Source organism: Lithobates pipiens, unplaced genomic scaffold, assembly GCF_037356315.1.
Source record: "Lithobates pipiens isolate NorthernLeopardFrog02 unplaced genomic scaffold, aLitPip1_a1.2 Scaffold_22, whole genome shotgun sequence".
Classification (NCBI taxonomy): Eukaryota; Metazoa; Chordata; class Amphibia; order Anura; family Ranidae; genus Lithobates; species Lithobates pipiens.
In genome coordinates this window covers 42,378,169-42,401,696 of record NW_027507784.1, presented here as the reverse complement: position 1 = coordinate 42,401,696, position 23,528 = coordinate 42,378,169, and the positions used below count along the sequence as shown (strand labels likewise).

The following is a 23,528-nucleotide window of genomic DNA, read 5'->3' as shown; positions in this document are numbered from 1 at the left end:
CCAACCATAACCAAAATGTATAGTAAAAAAAAAATCAATGATAACTTTATCATTAAAATCTTAAATTAGACTTTATTCGGTTTTTTTAAAAACGTTATTATTTATATAATGTTATATAATCTTTATTAGGTGCAATGATTTGTTAGTATGGAGCCCCCCCGGGATGTGCTGTGGGGATGTCAGATTTTTCTTTGTTGTCTGATGAAGAGATGAAATCACTGACCAAAAATAACCTGCTGGTGTCCTGCACTTTCCACATTGAACACTAGATGTCGCGGTGTACACTGTGTTGTATTGGGAACGTTTGTTTGGGAGGAACATTTTATTCCGGTCATGTGTTCCCCGGCTCATTGTTTACGTTGTGCACACAGTGTGTGGTGGGCGGACGAGGTGTGATCGGTGTGTTCTCCTCAGATGTGTCCGGGATCCCCGGTGACAGGTCAGTCAATGAGGCTCTTTATATCACCGGGCACAGGGGGCCCTAAGATGGGCATGGGGGCAACAAGAAGCATACAGGAGGGGTACAGGGGCAAAAACAAGGACAGGGGGGGGGTACAGGGGCAACAAGAAAGATAAAGGAGGGGGTACAGGAGCAAAAAGAAGGGCTCATGGGCCACAAGATGTAGGCGAGAGGGACAAAAAGAAGGATACAGGAGGGGCTCAGGGGCCACACAAAGGATATAGGTGGGGTACAGGGGCAACAAGAAGGACATATGAGGAGTACAGGGGCAACAAGAAGGATACAGAAGGGGCACAGGGGCAATACGAATTATGCAGGAGGGGCAATAAAAAGGATACAGGAGAGGCACAGGGGCAATAAGGGTACAGGTGGGGCACAGGGGCATTACGAAGGATACAGGAGTGGCACAGGGGCAGCAAGAAGGGCAAAGGGGCCACAAAAAGAACACAGGAATGACACAGGAGCCACACGTAGGACACAGGTGGGGCACAGGGGCCACAAGATGTAGACAAGAGGGGCACAGGGGCCACAAGAAGGAGACCGGAGGGGCAATAAGAAGGATACAGGAGAGGCACAGGGACAATAAGAAGGATACAGGAGGGGTACAGGGGCAACAAGAATGATACAGGAGGGGCAACGAGGAGGCTACAGGAGGGCGTACAGGGGCAACAAGAAGTATACAGGAGGGTTACAGGGTCAATAAGAAGGATACAGGAGAGGCACAGGGGCCTCAAGAAGGATACAGGAAGGGTACAGCGGCCACAAGTAAGATGCAGGAGGGGCCACAAGAAGGAAAACAGAAATTACACAAGGGCCACACAAAGGATACAGGAGAGGCACAGGGGCCACACGCAGGATATAGGAAGGGCACACAGGCAATAAGGATACAGGAGGGGCACAGGGGCAACAAGAAGGATACAGAAGGGGCACAGGGGCAACAAGAAGGATACACGAGGGGCACAGCAGCAACAAGGACACAGGAGGGGTACAAGGGCAACAAGAAGGACACAGGAGGGGTACAGGGGCAACAAGAAGGATACAGGAGGGGCACAGCAGCAACAAGAAGGATACAGGAGGGGCACAGCAGCAACAAGGATACAGGAGTCGTACAGGGGCAACAAGAAGGATACAGGAGGGGTACAGGGGCAACAAGAAGCACACAGGAGGGGTACAGGGGCAACAAGAAGGACACAGGAGTGGAACAGGGGCCACAAGAAGAACACAGGAATGACACATGGCCCACATGTAGGATACAGGAGGGACACGGGGGCCACAAGAAGCATACAGGAGGGGCACGGGGGCCACAAGAAGCATACAGGAGGGGCACAGGGCAACAAGAAGGATACAGGAAGGGCACAGGCGCCACAAGAAGGATACAGGACGGGCACTAAGAATGTACAGGAGGGGCACAGGGCAACAAGAAGGATACAGGAAGGGCACAGGGGCCACAAGTAAGATACAGGAGGGGCACAGGGGCCACAAGAAGGACAGAGAAATTACACAAGGGCCACACAAAGGATACAGGAGAGGCACAGGGGCCACACGTAGGATACAGAAAGGGCACACAGGCAATAAGGATACAGGAGGGGCACAGGGGCAATATGAAGGATACAGGAGGGGCACAGGGGCAACAAGAATGATACAGGAGGGGCACAGGGGCAACAAGAATGATACAGGAGGGGCAAGAAGAATGATACAGGAGGGGCACAGCAGCAACAAGAAGGATACAGGAGGGGTACAGGGGCAGCAAGAAGGACACAGGAGGGGTACAGGGGCACATAGAAGGATACAGAACGGGCAACAAGAAGGGGCACGGGCAACAAGAGGGATACGGGAGGGACACAGGGGCCACACAAAGGATTCAGGAGGGGTACAGGGGCAACAATAAGGATACAGGAGGGGCTACAAGAAGAATACAGGAGGGGTACAGGATTAATAAGAAGGATACAGGAGGGGCACAGCAGCGACAAGAAGGGTACAGGAGGTGCACAGGGGCAAAAAGAAGGATAAAGAAATGACACAGGGTCCACACAAAGGATACAGGAGAGGCACAGGGGCCACAAGTAGGATACAGGAGGGGCACACAGGCAACAAGAAGGATACAGGAGGGGCACAGGGGCAACAAGAAGGATACAGGAGGGGCACTAAGAAGGATACAGGAGGGGCACAGGGGCAACAAGAAAGGATACAGGAGGGGCACAGGGGCCACAAGAAGCATACAGGAGGGGTACAGGGACAACATGAAGAACAAAGGAGGGGTACAGGGGCAATAAGAAGGATACAAGCGGGGCACAGCAGCAACAGGAGGGGCACAGGGGCAACAAGGACGACACAGGAGGAGTACAGGGGGCAACAAGAAGGATACAGGAGGGGCATAGGGGCAAAAAGAAGGATACAGAAATGACACAGGGGCCACAAAAAGGATACAGAAGAGGCACAGGGTCCACATGTAGGATACAGGAGGGGCACACGGGCAATAAGAAGGATACAGGGGGGGCACAGGGGCAACAAGATGGATACAGGAGGGCCACAGGGGCCACACAAAGGATACAGGAGGGGTACACGGACAACATGAAGAACAAAGGAGGGGTACAGGGGCAACATGAAGGATACAGGAGGGGTACAAGGGCAACAAGAAGAACGCAGGAAGGGCACAGGGGCAACAAGAAGGACACAGGAGGGGTAGAGGGGCAATAAGAAGGATAAAAGAGGGACACAGGGGCTACACAAAGGATACAGGAGGGGCATCAAGAAGGACACACAAGGGGCATAGGGGCAACAAGAAGGACACAGGAGGGGAACAGGGGCCACAGGAATGACACAGGGGCCACACGCAGGATACAAGAGGGGCACCGGGGCCACAAGAAGGATACAGGAGGAGTACGGGGGCAATAAGAAGGATACAGGAGGGGCGCAGGGCAACAAGAAGGATACAGGAGAGGCACAGGGGTCACAAGAAGGATACAGAAATGACACAAGGGCCACACAAAGGATACAGGAGAGGCACAGGGGCCACAAGTAGGATACAAGAGGGGCACATGGGCAATAAGAAGGATACAGGAGGGGCACATGGGCAATAAGAAGGATACAGGAGGGGCACATGGGCAATAAGAAGGATACAGGAGGGGCACATGGGCAATAAGAAGGATACAGGAGGGGCACAGGGGCAACAAGAAGGATACAGGAGGGGCACAGGGGCAACAAGAAGGATACAGAAGGGGCACAGGGGCAACAAGAAGAATACAGGAGGGGTATAGGGTCAATAAGGATACAGGAGGGGCACAGGGGCAATAAGAAGGATAAAGGAGGGGCAACAAGAAGGATACAGGAGGGACAGAGGGGCCACATAAAGGATACAGGAGGGGTACAGGGTCAATAAGAATGATACAGGAGGGGCAACGAGGTGGCTACAGGAGAGGGTACAGGGGCAACAAGAAGTATACAGGAGGGGTACAGGGTCAATAAGAAGGATATAGGAGAGGCACAGGGACAATAAGAAGGATACAGGAGGGGTACAGGGGCAACAAGAATGATACAGGAGGGGCAACGAGGAGGCTACAGGAGGGGGTACAGGGGCAACAAGAAGTATACAGGAGGGGTACAGGGTCAATAAGAAGGATACAGGAGGGGCACAGGGGCCTCAAGAAGGATACAGGAAGGGCACAGCGGCCACAAGTAAGATGCAGGAGGGGCCACAAGAAGGACACAGAAATTACACAAGGGCCACACAAAGGATACAGGAGAGGCACAGGGGCCACACGCAGGATACAGGAAGGGCACACAGGCAATAAGGATACAGGAGGGGCACAGGGGCAACAAGAAGGATACAGAAGGGGCACAGGGGCAACAAGAAGAATACAGGAGGGGTATAGGGTCAATAAGGATACAGGAGGGGCACAGGGGCAACAAGAAGGATACAAGAGGGGCACAGCAGCAACAAGGACACAGGAGGGGTACAAGGGCAACAAGAAGGACACAGGAGGGGTACAGGGGCAACAAGAAGGACACAGCAGGGGCAACAAGAAGGATACAGGAGGGGCACAGCAGCAACAAGAAGGATACAGGAGGGGCACAGCAGCAACAAGAAGGATACAGGATGGGCACAGCAGCAACAAGAAGGATACAGGAGTCGTACAGGGGCAACAAGAAGGATACAGGAGGGGTACAGGGGCAACAAGAAGGACACAGGAGTGGAACAGGGGCCACAAGAAGAACACAGGAATGACACATGGCCCACATGTAGGATACAGGAGGGGTACAGGGTTAATAAGAAGGATACAGGAGGGGCACAGCAGCGACAAGAAAGGTACAGGAGGTGCACAGGGGCAAAAAGAAGGATAAAGAAATGACACGGTCCACACAAAGGATACAGGAGAGGCACAGGGGCCACAAGTAGGATACAGGAGGGGCACACAGGCAACAAGAAGTATAAAGGAGGGGCACACAGGCAACAAGAAGGATACAGGAGGGGCACAGGGGCATCAAGAAGGATACAGGAGGGGCACTAAGAAGGATACAGGAGGGGCACTAAGAAGGATACAGGAGGGGCACAGGGGCAACAAGAAAGGATACAGGAGGGGCACAGGGGCCACAAGAAGCATACAGGAGGGGTACAGGGACAACATGAAGAACAAAGGAGGGGTACAGGGGCAATAAGAATGATACAGGCGGGGCACAGCAGCAACAGGAGGGGCACAGGGGCAACAAGGACGACACAGGAGGAGTACAGGGGGCAACAAGAAGGATACAGGAGGGGCACAGGGGCAAAAAGAAGGATACAGAAATGACACAGGGGCCACAAAAAGGATACAGAAGAGGCACAGGGTCCACATGTAGGATACAGGAGGGGCACACGGGCAATAAGAAGGATACAGGGGGGGCACAGGGGCAACAAGATGGATACAGGAGGGCCACAGGGGCCACACAAAGGATACAGGAGGGGTACACGGACAACATGAAGAACAAAGGAGGGGTACAGGGGCAACATGAAGGATACAGGAGGGGTACAAGGGCAACAAGAAGAACGCAGGAAGGGCACAGGGGCAACAAGAAGGACACAGGAGGGGTAGAGGGGCAATAAGAAGGATAAAAGAGGGGCACAGGGGCTACACAAAGGATACAGGAGGGGCATCAAGAAGGACACACAAGGGGCATAGGGGCAACAAGAAGGACACAGGAGGGGAACAGGGGCCACAAGAAGAACACAGGAATGACACAGGGGCCACACGCAGGATACAAGAGGGGCACCGGGGCCACAAGAAGGATACAGGAGGAGTACGGGGGCAATAAGAAGGATACAGGAGGGGCACAGGGCAACAAGAAGGATACTGGAGGGGAACAGGGGCCACAGATAGGATACAGGAGAGGCACAGGGGTCACAAGAAGGATACAGAAATGACACAAGGGCCACACAAAGGATACAGGAGAGGCACAGGGGCCACAAGTAGGATACAAGAGGGGCACATGGGCAATAAGAAGGATACAGGAGGGGCAACAAGAAGGATACAGGAGGGGCACAGGGGCAACAAGAAGAATACAGGAGGGGTATAGGGTCAATAAGGATACAGGAGGGGCACAGGGGCAATAAGAAGGATAAAGGAGGGGCAACAAGAAGGATACAGGAGGGACAGAGGGGCCACATAAAGGATACAGGAGGGGTACAGGGTCAATAGGAATGATACAGGAGGGGCAACGAGGTGGCTACAGGAGGGGGTACAGGGGCAACAAGAAGTATACAGGAGGGGTACAGGGTCAATAAGAAGGATATAGGAGAGGCACAGGGACAATAAGAAGGATACAGGAGGGGCACAGCGGCCACAAGTAAGATGCAGGAGGGGCCACAAGAAGGACACAGAAATTACACAAGGGCCACACAAAGGATACAGGAGAGGCACAGGGGACACGCGCAGGATACAGGAAGGGCACACAGGCAATAAGGATACAGGAGGGGCACAGGGGCAACAAAAAGGATACAGAAGGGGCACAGGGACAACAAGAAGAATACAGGAGGGGTATAGGGTCAATAAGGATACATCAGGGGCACAGGGGCAACAAGAAGGATACAAGAGGGGCACAGCAGCAACAAGGACACAGGAGGGGTACAGGGGCAACAAGAAGGACACAGCAGGGGCAACAAGAAGGATACAGGAGGGGCACAGCAGCAACAAGAAGGATACAGGAGGGGCACAGCAGCAACAAGAAGGATACAGGAGGGGCACAGCAGCAACAAGAAGGATACAGGAGTCGTACAGGGGCAACAAGAAGGATACAGGAGGGGTACAGGGGCAACAAGAAGGACACAGGAGTGGAACAGGGGCCACAAGAAGAACACAGGAATGACACATGGCCCACATGTAGGATACAGGAGGGGCACGGGGGCCACAAGAAGCATACAGGAGGGGCACAGGGCAACAAGAAGGATACAGGAAGGGCACAGGTGCCACAAGAAGGATACAGGACGGGCACTAAGAATGTACAGGAGGGGCACAGGGCAACAAGAAGGATACAGGAAGGGCACAGGGGCCGCAAGTAAGATACAGGAGGGGCACAGGGGCCACAAGAAGGACAGAGAAATTACACAAGGGCCACACAAAGGATACAGGAAGGACACACAGGCAATAAGGATACAGGAGGGGCACAGGGGCAATATGAAGGATACAGGAGGGGTACAGGGGCAACAAGAATGATACAGGAGGGGCACAGCAGCAACAAGAAGGATACAGGAGGGGTACAGGGGCACATAGAAGGATACAGAACGGGCAACAAGAAGGGGCACGGGCAACAAGAAGGATACAGGAGGGGCACAGGGGCAACAAGAGGGATACGGGAGGGACACAGGGGCCACACAAAGGATTCAGGAGGGGTACAGGGGCAACAATAAGGATACAGGAGGGGCTACAAGAAGAATACAGGAGGGGTACAGGATTAATAAGAAGGATACAGGAGGGGCACAGCAGCGACAAGAAGGGTACAGGAGGTGCACAGGGGATAAAAAGAAGGATAAAGAAATGACACAGGGTCCACACAAAGGATACAGGAGAGGCACAGGGGCCACAAGTAGGATACAGGAGGGGCACAGCAGCGACAAGAAGGGTACAGGAGGTGCACAGGGGATAAAAAGAAGGATAAAGAAATGACACAGGGTCCACACAAAGGATACAGGAGAGGCACAGGGGCCACAAGTAGGATACAGGAGGGGCACAGGGGCAACAAGAAGGATACAGGAGGGGCACAGGGGCAACAAGAAAGGATACAGGAGGGGCACAGGGGCCACAAGAAGCATACAGGAGGGGTACAGGGACAACATGAAGAACAAAGGCGGGGTACAGGGGCAATAAGAAGGATACAGGCGGGGCACAGCAGCAACAGGAGGGGCACAGGGGCAACAAGGACGACACAGGAGGAGTACAGGGGCAACAAGAAGGATACAGGAGGGGCACAGGGGCAAAAAGAAGGATACAGGAGGGCCACAGGGGCCACACAAAGGATACAGGAGGGGTACACGGACAACATGAAGAACAAAGGAGGGGTACAGGGGCAACATGAAGGATACAGGAAGGGTACAAGGGCAACGAGAAGAACGCAGGAAGGGCACAGGGGCAACAAGAAGGACACAGGAGGGGTAGAGGGGCAATAAGAAGGATAAAAGAGGGGCACAGGGGCTACACAAAGGATACAGGAGGGGCATCAAGAAGGACACACAAGGGGCATAGGGGCAACAAGAAGGACACAGGAGGGGAACAGGGGCCACAAGAAGAACACAGGAATGACACAGGGGCCACACGCAGGATACAGGAGGGGCACCGGGGCCACAAGAAGGATACAGGAGGAGTACGGGGGCAATAAGAAGGATACAGGAGGGGCACAGGGCAACAAGAAGGATACTGGAGGGGAACAGGGGCCACAGGTAGGATACAGGAGAGGCACAGGGGTCACAAGAAGGATACAGAAATGACACAAGGGCCACACAAAGGATACAGGAGAGGCACAGGGGCCACAAGTAGGATACAAGAGGGGCACATGGGCAATAAGAAGGATACAGGAGGGGCACAGGGGCAACAAGAAGGATACAGGAGGGGCACAGGGGCAACAAGAAGAATACAGGAGGGGTATAGGGTCAATAAGGATACAGGAGGGGCACAGGGGCAATAAGAAGGATAAAGGAGGGGCAACAAGAAGGATACAGGAGGGACAGAGGGGCCACATAAAGGATACAGGAGGGGTACAGGGTCAATAAGAAGGATACAAGAGGGGCACACGGGAAATAAGGAAGATACAGGAGGGGCAACAAGAAGGATACAGGAGGACCACGGGCCACACAAAGGATACAGGAGGGGTACAAGGGCAACAGGAAGGATACAGGAGGGGCACAGGGGCAACAGGAAGGATACAGGAGGGGCACAGGGGCAACAGGAAGGATACAGGAGGGGCACAGGGGTAACAAGAAGGATACAGGAGGGGCACAAGGGCCCCAAGAAGGACACAGAAGGGGCACAGGGGCCACACAAAGGATACAGGAGGGGCACAGGGGCAACATGAAGGATACAGGAGGGGCACATGGGCAATAAGAAGGATACAGGAGGGGCACAGGGGCAACAAGATGGATACAGGAGGGGCACAGGGGCCACACAAAGGATACAGGAGGGGTACAGGGACAACATGAAGAACAAAGGAGGGGTACAGGGACAACATGAAGAACAAAGGATGGGTACAGGGGCAATAAGAAGGATACAGGAGGGTTACAAGTGCAACAAGAAGGATACAGGAGGGGTATAGGGGCAACAAGAAGAACACAGGAGGGGCACAGGGGCAACAAGAAGGACATGGGAGGGGTAGAGGGGCAACAAGAAGGATACAGGAGGGGCACAGGGGCAACAAGAAGGATACAGGAGGGGCACAGGGGCAATAAGAAGGATACAGGAGGGGCACAGGGGCAACAAGGACACAAGAATGACACAGGGGCCACAAGAAGGATACAGGAGGGGAACAGCAGCACCAGGAGGGGTACAGGGGCAACAAGAAGGACACAGGAGGGGTAAAGGGGCAACAAGAAGGATACAGGAGGGACACAGGGGCAAAAAGATGGATACAGAAATAACACAGGGGCCACACAAAGGATACAGAAGAGGCACGGGGCAATAAGAAGGATACAGGAGGGGTACAAGGGCAACAAGAAGAACACAGGAAGGGCACAGGGGCAACAAGAAAGGATACAGGAGGGGCACAGGGGCCACAAGAAGCATACAGGAGGGGTACAGGGACAACATGAAGAACAAAGGAGGGGTACAGGGGCAATAAGAATGATACAGGCGGGGCACAGCAGCAACAGGAGGGGCACAGGGGCAACAAGGACGACACAGGAGGAGTACAGGGGGCAACAAGAAGGATACAGGAGGGGCACAGGGGCAAAAAGAAGGATACAGAAATGACACAGGGGCCACAAAAAGGATACAGAAGAGGCACAGGGTCCACATGTAGGATACAGGAGGGGCACACGGGCAATAAGAAGGATACAGGGGGGGCACAGGGGCAACAAGATGGATACAGGAGGGCCACAGGGGCCACACAAAGGATACAGGAGGGGTACACGGACAACATGAAGAACAAAGGAGGGGTACAGGGGCAACATGAAGGATACAGGAGGGGTACAAGGGCAACAAGAAGAACGCAGGAAGGGCACAGGGGCAACAAGAAGGACACAGGAGGGGTAGAGGGGCAATAAGAAGGATAAAAGAGGGGCACAGGGGCTACACAAAGGATACAGGAGGGGCATCAAGAAGGACACACAAGGGGCATAGGGGCAACAAGAAGGACACAGGAGGGGAACAGGGGCCACAAGAAGAACACAGGAATGACACAGGGGCCACACGCAGGATACAAGAGGGGCACCGGGGCCACAAGAAGGATACAGGAGGAGTACGGGGGCAATAAGAAGGATACAGGAGGGGCACAGGGCAACAAGAAGGATACTGGAGGGGAACAGGGGCCACAGATAGGATACAGGAGAGGCACAGGGGTCACAAGAAGGATACAGAAATGACACAAGGGCCACACAAAGGATACAGGAGAGGCACAGGGGCCACAAGTAGGATACAAGAGGGGCACATGGGCAATAAGAAGGATACAGGAGGGGCAACAAGAAGGATACAGGAGGGGCACAGGGGCAACAAGAAGAATACAGGAGGGGTATAGGGTCAATAAGGATACAGGAGGGGCACAGGGGCAATAAGAAGGATAAAGGAGGGGCAACAAGAAGGATACAGGAGGGACAGAGGGGCCACATAAAGGATACAGGAGGGGTACAGGGTCAATAGGAATGATACAGGAGGGGCAACGAGGTGGCTACAGGAGGGGGTACAGGGGCAACAAGAAGTATACAGGAGGGGTACAGGGTCAATAAGAAGGATATAGGAGAGGCACAGGGACAATAAGAAGGATACAGGAGGGGCACAGCGGCCACAAGTAAGATGCAGGAGGGGCCACAAGAAGGACACAGAAATTACACAAGGGCCACACAAAGGATACAGGAGAGGCACAGGGGACACGCGCAGGATACAGGAAGGGCACACAGGCAATAAGGATACAGGAGGGGCACAGGGGCAACAAAAAGGATACAGAAGGGGCACAGGGACAACAAGAAGAATACAGGAGGGGTATAGGGTCAATAAGGATACATCAGGGGCACAGGGGCAACAAGAAGGATACAAGAGGGGCACAGCAGCAACAAGGACACAGGAGGGGTACAGGGGCAACAAGAAGGACACAGCAGGGGCAACAAGAAGGATACAGGAGGGGCACAGCAGCAACAAGAAGGATACAGGAGGGGCACAGCAGCAACAAGAAGGATACAGGAGGGGCACAGCAGCAACAAGAAGGATACAGGAGTCGTACAGGGGCAACAAGAAGGATACAGGAGGGGTACAGGGGCAACAAGAAGGACACAGGAGTGGAACAGGGGCCACAAGAAGAACACAGGAATGACACATGGCCCACATGTAGGATACAGGAGGGGCACGGGGGCCACAAGAAGCATACAGGAGGGGCACAGGGCAACAAGAAGGATACAGGAAGGGCACAGGTGCCACAAGAAGGATACAGGACGGGCACTAAGAATGTACAGGAGGGGCACAGGGCAACAAGAAGGATACAGGAAGGGCACAGGGGCCGCAAGTAAGATACAGGAGGGGCACAGGGGCCACAAGAAGGACAGAGAAATTACACAAGGGCCACACAAAGGATACAGGAAGGACACACAGGCAATAAGGATACAGGAGGGGCACAGGGGCAATATGAAGGATACAGGAGGGGTACAGGGGCAACAAGAATGATACAGGAGGGGCACAGCAGCAACAAGAAGGATACAGGAGGGGTACAGGGGCACATAGAAGGATACAGAACGGGCAACAAGAAGGGGCACGGGCAACAAGAAGGATACAGGAGGGGCACAGGGGCAACAAGAGGGATACGGGAGGGACACAGGGGCCACACAAAGGATTCAGGAGGGGTACAGGGGCAACAATAAGGATACAGGAGGGGCTACAAGAAGAATACAGGAGGGGTACAGGATTAATAAGAAGGATACAGGAGGGGCACAGCAGCGACAAGAAGGGTACAGGAGGTGCACAGGGGATAAAAAGAAGGATAAAGAAATGACACAGGGTCCACACAAAGGATACAGGAGAGGCACAGGGGCCACAAGTAGGATACAGGAGGGGCACAGCAGCGACAAGAAGGGTACAGGAGGTGCACAGGGGATAAAAAGAAGGATAAAGAAATGACACAGGGTCCACACAAAGGATACAGGAGAGGCACAGGGGCCACAAGTAGGATACAGGAGGGGCACAGGGGCAACAAGAAGGATACAGGAGGGGCACAGGGGCAACAAGAAAGGATACAGGAGGGGCACAGGGGCCACAAGAAGCATACAGGAGGGGTACAGGGACAACATGAAGAACAAAGGCGGGGTACAGGGGCAATAAGAAGGATACAGGCGGGGCACAGCAGCAACAGGAGGGGCACAGGGGCAACAAGGACGACACAGGAGGAGTACAGGGGCAACAAGAAGGATACAGGAGGGGCACAGGGGCAAAAAGAAGGATACAGGAGGGCCACAGGGGCCACACAAAGGATACAGGAGGGGTACACGGACAACATGAAGAACAAAGGAGGGGTACAGGGGCAACATGAAGGATACAGGAAGGGTACAAGGGCAACGAGAAGAACGCAGGAAGGGCACAGGGGCAACAAGAAGGACACAGGAGGGGTAGAGGGGCAATAAGAAGGATAAAAGAGGGGCACAGGGGCTACACAAAGGATACAGGAGGGGCATCAAGAAGGACACACAAGGGGCATAGGGGCAACAAGAAGGACACAGGAGGGGAACAGGGGCCACAAGAAGAACACAGGAATGACACAGGGGCCACACGCAGGATACAGGAGGGGCACCGGGGCCACAAGAAGGATACAGGAGGAGTACGGGGGCAATAAGAAGGATACAGGAGGGGCACAGGGCAACAAGAAGGATACTGGAGGGGAACAGGGGCCACAGGTAGGATACAGGAGAGGCACAGGGGTCACAAGAAGGATACAGAAATGACACAAGGGCCACACAAAGGATACAGGAGAGGCACAGGGGCCACAAGTAGGATACAAGAGGGGCACATGGGCAATAAGAAGGATACAGGAGGGGCACAGGGGCAACAAGAAGGATACAGGAGGGGCACAGGGGCAACAAGAAGAATACAGGAGGGGTATAGGGTCAATAAGGATACAGGAGGGGCACAGGGGCAATAAGAAGGATAAAGGAGGGGCAACAAGAAGGATACAGGAGGGACAGAGGGGCCACATAAAGGATACAGGAGGGGTACAGGGTCAATAAGAAGGATACAAGAGGGGCACACGGGAAATAAGGAAGATACAGGAGGGGCAACAAGAAGGATACAGGAGGACCACGGGCCACACAAAGGATACAGGAGGGGTACAAGGGCAACAGGAAGGATACAGGAGGGGCACAGGGGCAACAGGAAGGATACAGGAGGGGCACAGGGGCAACAGGAAGGATACAGGAGGGGCACAGGGGTAACAAGAAGGATACAGGAGGGGCACAAGGGCCCCAAGAAGGACACAGAAGGGGCACAGGGGCCACACAAAGGATACAGGAGGGGCACAGGGGCAACATGAAGGATACAGGAGGGGCACATGGGCAATAAGAAGGATACAGGAGGGGCACAGGGGCAACAAGATGGATACAGGAGGGGCACAGGGGCCACACAAAGGATACAGGAGGGGCACAGGGACAACATGAAGAACAAAGGAGGGGTACAGGGACAACATGAAGAACAAAGGAGGGGTACAGGGACAACATGAAGAACAAAGGATGGGTACAGGGGCAATAAGAAGGATACAGGAGGGTTACAAGTGCAACAAGAAGGATACAGGAGGGGTATAGGGGCAACAAGAAGAACACAGGAGGGGCACAGGGGCAACAAGAAGGACATGGGAGGGGTAGAGGGGCAACAAGAAGGATACAGGAGGGGCACAGGGGCAACAAGAAGGATACAGGAGGGGCACAGGGGCAATAAGAAGGATACAGGAGGGGCACAGGGGCAACAAGGACACAAGAATGACACAGGGGCCACAAGAAGGATACAGGAGGGGAACAGCAGCACCAGGAGGGGTACAGGGGCAACAAGAAGGACACAGGAGGGGTAAAGGGGCAACAAGAAGGATACAGGAGGGACACAGGGGCAAAAAGATGGATACAGAAATAACACAGGGGCCACACAAAGGATACAGAAGAGGCACGGGGCAATAAGAAGGATACAGGAGGGGTACAAGGGCAACAAGAAGAACACAGGAAGGGCACAGGGGCAACAAGAAGGACACAGGAGGGGTAGAGGGGCAATAGGAAGGACACAGGAGGGGCACAGGGGCAACAAGAAGGACATGGGAGGGGCACAGGGGCAACAAGAAGGATACAGGAGGGGCACAGGGGCAACAAGAAGGATACAGGAGGGGCACAGGGGCAATAAGAAGGATACAGGAGGGGCACAGGGGCAACAAGGACACAAGAATGACACAGGGGCCACAAGAAGGATACAGGAGGGGAACAGCAGCACCAGGAGGGGTACAGGGGCAACAAGAAGGACACAGGAGGGGTACAGGGGCAACAAGAAGGATACAGGAGGGACACAGGGGCAAAAAGATGGATACAGAAATAACACAGGGGTCACACAAAGGATACAGAAGAGGCACGGGGCAATAAGAAGGATACAGGAGGGGTACAAGGGCAACAAGAAGAACACAGGAAGGGCACAGGAGGGGTAGAGGGGCAATAAGAAGGATACAAGAGGGGCACAGGGGCCACACAAAGGATACAGGAGGGGCACAGGGGCAACAAGAAGGACACAGGAGGGGCACAGGGGCAACAAGAAGGACACAGGAGGGTCACAGGGGCAACAAGAAGGACACAGGAGGGGCATAGGGGCAACAAGAACGACACAGGAAGGGAACGGGCCACAAGAAGAACACAGGAATGACACAGGGGCCACACGTAGGATACAGGAGGGGTACAGGGGCAATAAGAAGGATACAGGAGGGGCACAGGGCAACAAGAAGGATACTGGAGGGGCACAGGTAGGATACAGGAGGGGCACAGGGGCCACAAGAAGGATACAGAAATGACACGAGGGCCACACAAAGGATACAGGAGAGGCACAGGGGCCACAAGTAGGATACAGGAGGGGCAACAAGAAGCATACAGGAGGGACACAGGGGCCACACAAAGGATACAGGAGGGGTACAGGGGCAACAAGGATGATACAGGAGGGGCACAGGGGCAGCAAGAATGATACAGGCGGGGCACAGGGGCAACAAGAAGGATACAGGAAGGACAGAGGGGCCACATAAAGGATACAGGAGGGGTACAGGGTCAATAAGAAGAATACAGGAGGGGCACAGGGGCAATAAGAAGGACACAGGAGGGGCACAGGGGCAATAAGAAGGATACAGGAGGGGCACATGGGCAATAAGAAAGATACAGGAAGGGGCACAGGGGCAACAAGAAGGATACAGGAAGGGGCACAGGGGCAGCAAGAAGGATACAGGAGGGGCACAGGGGCAACAAGAAGGATACAGGAAGGGCACAGCAGCGACAAGAAGGATACAGGAGAGGCACAGGGGCCACAAGTAGGATACAGGAGGGGCACAGGGGCAAAAGGAAAGATACAGGAGGGGCAAAAAGAAGGATACATGAGGGGCACAGGAGCCACAAGAAGGATACAGGAGGGGCACAGGGGCCCCAAGAAGGACACAGAAATGACACAAGAGCCACACGTAGGATATAGAAGGGGCACGGGCCACACTTAGAATACAGGAGGGGCACAGGGGCAATAAGAAGGATACAGGAGGGGCACAGGAGCAAAAGAAGGATGCAAGAGGGGGAAAGGGACAACAAGAAGGACACAGGAGGGGTACAGGGCAACAAAAAGGATACGGGGCAACAAGAAAAACACAGGAGGGGAACAGGGGCCACAAGAAGAACACAGGAATGACACATGGCCCACATGTAGGATACAGGAGGGGCACGGGGGCCACAAGAAGGGTACAGGAGGGGTACAGGGGCACCAAGAATGTACAGGAGGGGCACAGGACAACAAGAAGGATACAGGAGGGACACGGGCCCCACAAAGGATACAGGAGGGGCAACAAGGAGGATACATGAGGGGCACAGGAGCCACAAGAAGGATACAGGAGGGGCATAGGGGCCCCAGGAAAGACACAGAAATGACACAAGAGCCACACGTAGGAGACAGGAGGGGCACAGAGGCCACACTTAGGATACAGGAGGGGCACAAGGGGCAATAAGAAGCATGCAGGAGGGCCATAGGGGCAAAAAGAAAGATGCAGGAAGGGCACAGGGGCAAAAAGGATATAGGTGGGGCACAGGGGCAATAAGAAGGATACAGGAGGGGCACAGGGGCAACAAGAATGATACAGGAGGGGCACAGGGGCAACAAGAAGGACACGGGCCACAAGAAGAATACAGGAGGGACACAGGGGCAATAAGAAGGATACAGGAGGGGCACCGGGGCAATAAGAAGGATACAGGAGGGGCAATAAGAAGGATACAGAAGGGGCAACAATAAGGACACAGGAGGGGCACAGGGGCCACAAGAAGAACACAGGAATGTCACAGGGGCCACATGTAGGATACAGGAGGGGCACAGGGGCCACATGTAGGATACAGGAATGACACAGGGGCCACATATAGGATACAGGAGGGGCACAGGGGCCACAAGAAGGATACAGGAGGGGCACAGAGGAAACAAGAAGGATAGAGGAAGGGCACAGGGGCCACAAGAAGGACACAGGAGGGGCCACAAGAAGGAGAAAAAATGGGTCACGAGAGGGCCACAAGAAGGACACAGGAGGGACACAGTTAGGGCCACAAGAAGGAGACAAAGGGGCTCTAATGCCGCGTACACACGACGGGTCTTTCCGGCAGACTCGGTCCGACGCAATCAGTCCGTCGGACAATCCGATCGTGTTTGGGATTGTCTGACCGTTTTAAAAAAAAAATCAGACGGACCTAGAAATAGAACATGTTTCAAATCTATCCGACGGACTAAACATCGGGAAAACCGTTCCTCTGTATGCTGGTCCGACAGACCAAATAGGACGCAAGGGCAGCTATTGGCTACTGGCTATTGAACTTCCTTATTTAGTCCCGTTTACACCATCACGTTCAAAATCAACGGACTTTCCACCGGACTTAGTCCGTTCGTGTGTGGGAAAGTCTGTCGGACCTCCGTCGTGAAGACCGTCGGACCTGGTCCGTCGAAAAGTCCGGTCGTGTGTACGCGGCGTAAGAGGAGCACGGGCTGTAAGTGCCGGTTCACACTAGCGCGATGCGAGAACCCTGCGAATCATGTGCGGGTTCCCGCATCGCTCCCGACACGCACAGCAGTTCACACTGCCATATGCAAACTGCTGGGGAGTGTCATTATATGTTAACGACACCCCCATTTCAGCTTGCGTATCGCACTGCGAACTGACAGTTCGGACATGAATCGGATCTCATACGTGTGAACACACATGTGATCCGATTCTGGTCCGAGCAGAAAAAAGGGTCCTGTGCGTGTTTGCATCAAATGCGGTGCGATATCAGCCATACTATCTGTATGGCTGACGTCGCACCCGCACAGACATCGCATGTAATGTGAACAGCAGTGCGCTGCGAATTACATGTGATGTCTGGCATCGCGCTAGTGTGAACCGGCACTAAGAGGGACACAGGAATGCGACAGGAGGGGCACAATTTTAAAGAAAATAAAAAACAATATTTTTTACTTTTTGTTATAATAAATATCCCCCAAAAAAAAAAAACACACAAAAAAACTTCTTCCTCAGTTCAGGCCAATATGTATTCTACATATTTTTGTTAAAATCGTAATAAGCGTATATCGATTGGTTTGCGCAAAAGTCATAGCGTCTACAAAATAGGGGATAGAGTTATGGGATTTTTATAATTTATTTTTTTACTAGTAGTGGCGGCGATCAGTGATTTTTAGCGGGACCCACCCCCCGTCGCTCTTAAAGTGGCCAGCGTACACCTACAGCAATTTGTGCAGGGGAGCCAACCTGGCGCGGTATAATGATGGCGACTGGTCGACAACCGATCAGTGTTTTTTTTTTTTTTTTTTTTTTCTAGTTGTCACTGCGCTACTTTAACTAGTAATTGCGCAGTCATGCAACACTGTACCCAAATTAAATTTTATATATATTTATATATATATATAATGTATGTATATGTATAATTTTTTTTTTTTTTTTGATCACCTCCTGGGTTTTTAATTTTTTGCTAAATAAACAAATAAACACCAAAAATTTGGGGGAGAAAATGGCATTTTCTACTTTCTGTTATAAAAAAAAAAAAATCCAATAAAATAATTTTTTTGCTAAATTTAGGCCAAAATGTATTCTGCTACATGTCTTTTGGTAGAGAAAATCCCAATCGGGGTATATTATTTAGTCTGTAGGAATGGAAAAGAAAAGGACCTGGGGGTCCTAGTTAGGGGTGCAACAGATCGTCACCGATCCGCTTAACCCGAATTGGTCACCCTGTTCGGATCGGCACAAGCCACGATCGGCAGAGAGCGTTCCGTGGCCTCGGCCTTAGGAACTACCTTTCCATACCCAGCCATACTCTGCAATACTCGGTAGTACCCAGCCATGCTCAGCCGTACCCAGCCATACTCAGCCAATATTACAGTGGGGTGGTGGAATTTTCACAGGTTTTTGGAAATTTAATTATTATTCGCTGATCCAAAAAAATGATCCGATCCGTGAGTTTTTTGATCCGTTGCACCCCTAGTCCTAGTAGATGATAGGCTCATCAATGACATGCAATGCCAAGCTGCTGCCAACAAACAGAATATTGGCATTAAAAAAGGGAATCAACTCCAGAGATAAAAGGATAATTCTCCCGCTCTACAAGACTCTGGTCCAGCCGCACCTGGAGTATGCTGTCCAGTTCTGGGCACCAGTCCTCAGGAAGGATGTACTGGAAATGGAGGGAGTACAAAGAAGGGCAACAAAGCTGATAAAGGGTCTGGAGGGTATTAGTTATGAGGAAAGGTTGTGAGCACTGAACTTATTCTCTCTGGAGAAGAGACGCTTGAGAGGGGATATGATTTAAATACACAAATACTGTACTGGTGACCCCACAATAGGGATAAAACTTTTTCGCAGAAGGGAGTTTAACAAGACTCTTTGCCACTCATTAAAATTAGAAGAAAAGAGGTTTAACCTTAAACTACATAGAGGGTTCTTTACTGTAAGAGCGGCAAGGATGTGGAATTCCCTTCCACAGGCGGTGGTCTCAGCGGGGAGCATCGATAATTTCAAGAAACTATTAGATAAACACCTGAACGTTTGCAACATACAGGGATATACAATGTAATACTGACATATTATCTCACACACACATAGGTTGGACTTGATGGACTTGTGTCTTTTTTCAACCTCACCTACTATGAAATTAAATCAAATTTTTTTTCTACCTTAACCACTTGCTTACTGGGCACTTAAACACCCTTCCTGCCCAGACCAATTTTCAGCTTTCGGTGCTCTCACACTTTGAATGACAATTACTCAGTCATGCAACACTGTACCCAAATGAATTTTGTGTCCTTTTTTTCCCACAAATAGAGCTTTCTTTTGGTGGTATTTGATCACCTCTGGGGTTTTTATTTTTTGCGCTATAAATGAAAAAAGACCGAAAATTTTGAAAAAAAACGCATATTTCTTTGTTTCTGTGACAGAATTATGCAAATTATTAATTTTTCTTCATAAATTTTGGCCACAATTTATACTGCTACATGTCTTTGGTAAAAATAACCCAAATTAGTGGATATTATTTGGTCTTTGTGAAAGTTAGAGAGTCTACAAGCTGTGGTGCGAATCGCACAAAATTGATCACATCTGATGTACTGGTGACCTATCTCGCTTCTTGTGACCCGAACAAGTCAGGAAAGTACAAATACCCCCCAAATGACCCCTTTTTGGAAAGTAGACATTCCAAGGTATTTAGTAAGAGGCATGGTGAGCTTTTTGATGTTGTCATTTTTTTCCCACAATTCTTTGCAAAATGAAGATTTTTCATTTTCTTTATTTTTCTCCACAAAATTGTCATTGTAATAGGTTATTTCTCTCACGTGGCATGTGTATACCACAAATGACACCCCCCAAAAAATTCTGCTACTCCTCCTGAGTATTACAATACCACATGTGTGGGACTTTTTCACAGCCTGGCCACATAGAGAGGCCCAACATGCAGGGAGCGCCATCACGTGTTCTAGAAGCATAAATTACACATCTAACTTGTTGACTACTTATTACACTTTTGAAATACCAGGACAATGACACGTGACACTGATGACAGATGGCACTGATACGTGGCAATGATGACACTTATACGTGGCACTGATAACACGTGGCACTGATGACAGATGACACTAATATGTGGCACTGATGACACATGGCACTAATACGTGGCACTGATGACACGTGGCACTAATACGCGGCACTGATGACACGTGGCACTAATATGTGGCACTGATGACACGTGGCACTAATACGTGGCACTGATGACACGTGGCACTAATACGTGCCACCGGTGACAGATGGCACTAATACGTGGCACCAATGACGCGTGACACTGATGACAGATGGCACTGATAAGTGGCATTGATGACACGTGACACTGACAACAGATGGCACGTGACACTGACAGGTGGCACTGATGACAAATGCCACTGATACGTGGCACTGATGACAGATGGCACTAATACGTGGCACTGATGACAGATGGCACTATGTGGCACTAATAACACGTGGCACTGATGACAGATGCCACTTATACGTGGCACTGATGACAGATGGCACTGGGGACAAATGGCACTGACAACAGGTGGCACTGGGGACAGATAGCACTGCGGGCAGGTGGCACTGGGGTGGGGTGGATTGCACTGGGGTGGATGGCACTGGGGCGGATGGCACTGGGGCGGATGGCACTGGGGCAGGATGGCACTGGGGCAGGATGGCACTGGGGCGGATGGCACTGGGGCAGGATGGCACTGGGGCAGGATGGCACTGGGGGGGGCATGGCACTGGGGGGGGGTGGCACTGGGGGAGGATGGCTCTGGGGGAGGATGGCTCTGGGGGAGGATGGCACTTTTTTTTAAACTTTTTTTTTTGACTTTTTTTTTTTTTTTTTCTTTTTTACACTGACGGCTGCTGCAGCCGTTCTTCTCTCCCCTCTCACACGCTGTCTGTGTGAGGAGGGAGAGCGGCGCTGAGAGATGATCTCATATGTTTACATATGAGATCATCTCCCATTGGACACGCCGATCACGCTGTAAACGGCCGCTGTGATTGGCCGTTTACAGCGATCTGTGTTTGCCTGTCCCCGGGGGACACGGCAAACACAGAACTTCCGCGATGCGCGCCCGCGGCGGCGCGCATTGCGGAAGTAAACACCAGGCCGTCCAGGGACGGCCAGGCGAGGGAAGCCGCCCGCCCTAAAGCCGTCATTCGGCTATAGGGCGGGCAGGAAGCGGTTAAAAATAAAAAAATTCCATTCTGTCTCTGGTGCAGTACAGCGTCATCATATAACTGGTGTGGCGGTGATCAGGGATACTGACTGGTGACAGTATGTAACTTTTTTTTTGTACTACTCTGGCGGGTGGTCAGGGATTTAAAAAAAATTTTTTTTTACATTGTTATTGCTTATACAGTGATTTAAATATAATTGCTAAGTTGTGTCAGCCACATTGGACCTGTGAATGGGTTAACCATTTTGCTTTTGGTTGTGACCTATGATTGGCTACAGCTGATCACATGGTACAGGTAGCCAAGTACCATGTGTTATCTGTGGGCCCATCACAGTCCACAACAGCGAGCAAGCTGTTCATGAATAGAAATCCATTCATGACAGGTTGTTGACATTGTTATCGTGAGATCGCTATGACCAAGTACCGCTAACGGTAATCCAGACACAGCGATCACAGGAGGGGCATGCCCCCTAAACCGGAGCGGGCACAACGACCGCAAATGGTTAAGTCAAACATTGACACCCGCTGCAGATTGTATCTGCAGTGCGTTTTGAATGCGGTTCAGGAAACATACACGGGATGGGGGTTTCCTGCACTGCGTTCTGGTGTAAACCGGGCCTTAACCACTTTCAGACCGGACCATTTTTGCTGGCTTAAGACCAGACCACTTTTTGCGATTCGGCACTGCGTCGCTTTAACTGACTATTGCGCGGTCGTGCCACGTGGCTCCCAAACAAAATTGACATCCTTTTTTTTCCCCACAAATAGAGCTTTCTTTTGGTGGTATTTGATCACCCCTGCGGTTTTTTATTTTTTGTGCTATAAACAAAAATAGAGCGACAATTTTGCAAAAAAAAAAAACACATTATTTTTTACTTTTTGTTATAATAAATATCCCCCAAAAATATATATAAAAAAAATGTTTCCCCTCAGTTTAGGCCGATACGTATTCTTCTACATATTTTTAGTAAAAAAAATCGCAATTAAGCGATTATTGATTGGTTTGCGCAAAAGTTATAGCGTTTACAAAATAGGGGATAGTTTTATGGCATTTTTATTAATAATATTTTTTTTTTACTAGTAATGGCGGCGATCAGCGATTTTTATTGGGACTGCGACATTATGGCAGACAAATCGGACATTTTTGACACATTTTTGGGACCATTGTCATTTATACAGCAATCAGTGCTATACAAATGCACTGATTCCTGTGTAAATGACAGTGGCAGTGAAGGGGTTAACCAGGGGGTGGCAGTGTAGGGGTTAAGTGTTCCTAGGGGTGTGTTACTAACTGTGGGGGGCTGGGATTTGTGTTAGTGAACACTGATCTCTGCTCCAATCACATGGAGCAGAGATAAGCGTCACTTGTTGCTAGGCAGAACGGGGAGATGCTGTTTACAACGGCATCTCCCCGTTCAGCCGCCCCATGAGACAATTGCGGGTATCCCCGCGGCGATCGAGTCCGCGGGACTGGCGACCGGACTCACGGGGGTCCCGACCAGCACACGAGCGTGCCGCCGGCGGCGCGCACGTGATGGCAGAGCAGCATATAAAAATGGATGTACCTGTATGCCAATATGCCTGCCCGTGCCATTCTGCTGACGTACATTGGCGTGCGCTGGTCGGGAAGTGGTTAAAGTGGTTATAAAGGCACAAGATTTTTTACCTTCTATGCATGAAGGTAAAAAAATAAAACCTTCTGTGTGCAGCAGCCCCCCTAATACTTACCTAAGCCCCCTCTCCATCCAACGATGTCCACCAGAACCTCTCTGGGGGACTCGCACTACTATTTGGCTGTGCTATTGGCTCCTGCTGCTGTCAATCACAGCCAGTGAGCCAACCAGGAGATGGAGAGGCGGGACCAAGCCTCGGCTCTGTGTGTGAATGGACACACAGAGCCACAGCTTGAAAGCTCGCCTGCTTGGGTGACCCCACAGCAGCGGCAGGAGGGAGGG

At 51.7% G+C, this 23,528-nt stretch overlaps 1 long non-coding RNA gene across 3 annotated transcripts in view; it reads left to right on the top strand.

The window, feature by feature from the left end:
- Positions 1-284: 284 nt before the first annotated feature.
- The window catches only part of LOC143923683 (uncharacterized), a 39,867-nt gene continuing 16,623 nt past the window's right edge, over positions 285-23,528 (top strand). For 2 of the 3 annotated variants that reach the window (XR_013261765.1, XR_013261764.1), the window contains exon 1: positions 285-439. This is a non-coding gene — a long non-coding RNA (uncharacterized LOC143923683). The remainder of the gene's footprint in view (positions 440-23,528) is intronic. The other variant, XR_013261766.1, reaches the window with a different exon arrangement.